This window comes from Trachymyrmex cornetzi, unplaced genomic scaffold, assembly GCF_001594075.2.
Source record: "Trachymyrmex cornetzi isolate Tcor2-1 unplaced genomic scaffold, Tcor1.1 scaffold585, whole genome shotgun sequence".
Lineage (NCBI taxonomy): Eukaryota > Metazoa > Arthropoda > Insecta > Hymenoptera > Formicidae > Trachymyrmex > Trachymyrmex cornetzi.
The window spans coordinates 73,120-74,692 of NW_017299898.1; positions in this window are offsets into that span (position 1 = coordinate 73,120).

A 1,573-nucleotide genomic window follows, 5' to 3' on the forward strand; every position below is an offset into this window, starting at 1 on the left:
TAAATATCATCTCAATGTTACATATCGCGTCGCACGTCGCGCTGGTGCCGCTGGCGCTAGTTTGCCCGTGCCATAACCGCATCGAAACAAAACAAGTACAAGCATCAAGCAAGTATGAGCGTGCAAATATACACGTGTTATTTGATTTATTTCATTCTAATTATTCCAAAGATCTGTATCCGAACGTTCTGGAATCTATTATTTTTACTATTTCATTTCAATTTCGTTTTTTATTTTAATTATCAGTCTATATGCTGCAATTCATCACGAAGTAAGTGGCAATAATGCAAATGTATAGTGTAGTTATTGGGTGCATTCCATTTGATGACACAGTCGACACAAGTGTCATTCTATCGTTGTCACTTTCTGAATGAAGGATAGAACGACGCTTCTGTCGACTTGTGTCAACTTGTGTAGTTGTGTCATCAAATGGAAAGCATGCATTGTTGTCAGATTAAATTTTCACTATTTTCAGTCCTTATAGTTTACACCGACTTTTTTCATTGTTTTATATATACAGGGTGTCCGAAAAGTGTGGAAACGGTCGATATCTCGAGAAACACACATCGGATCAGAAATCTGAAAATATACGTGTTCAATGTTTTCAAAAAAGCTATTTTTGACATCTAACATGACCCCCCACCCCACCCGCTGTGGGTAAAAGAGAGGGTAAGCTTAAAATTTTAAATGGGAACCCCCATTTTTTATTGCAGATTTCGCTTCTTCAGAAAAAGTTACATAAATTTTACCTATTACAAACATTTTTTTGATGACAGATGGCGCTGTAATTAGCGAAATTAAAAAATGAGTCTAAAACTTTTAAAATATCTCAAGAAATACTCAACGGAGCATATTCTCACCCTGGAGGTGGATGGGCGGGTAACTTTTCGATTTTGATTTTTTCTTTTTCTGTCAAAGCCATTGTAGGAACGTCAAGTTGAATTTTTGAATTCTTACTTCACATTCGTAATCAGCGATCCCAAAAATCCCCGAGTAACAAGTTTCAATCGAATTCGGGCATATTTTTTGCAAATTTACTCGCCGTACGTAAAATTTCGAAAAATTTTGAGCTTATAGGCGCCATTGTGAACTCAAAATCGAAAAATGAAAATTGTATACAGTACACGTTTTCGAAGTTTAACTATCGGGAACACGTTTCTGATACCTTATTACATACAAATGGACCTTCCGATACTTGTCTACGTTCTTTTCTGCTAATTGTTGGGGGTTGAAATCCATGTCGAAATTCAGCACATCTCGGCGTTAAAGGGTTAATACGACTTTTTCTGCAGAAGCGAAATCTGCAATAAAACATGGGGGTTTTTTCATTTAAAATTTTAAAGTTACCTACCCTTTCACCCCCAGCGGATGGTAGGTGGGGGATAGAATTTGTGTGTCAATGGATAGCTTTCTTGACAACATTGAATACGCACATTTTTATTTTTTTTATCCTTTGAGTATTTCTTGAGATATTTTAAACGTTTAGACTCATTTTTTAATTTCGCTGATTACAGCGCCATCTGTCATCAAAAAAATGTTTGTAATAGGTAAAATTTATGTAACTTTTTCTGAA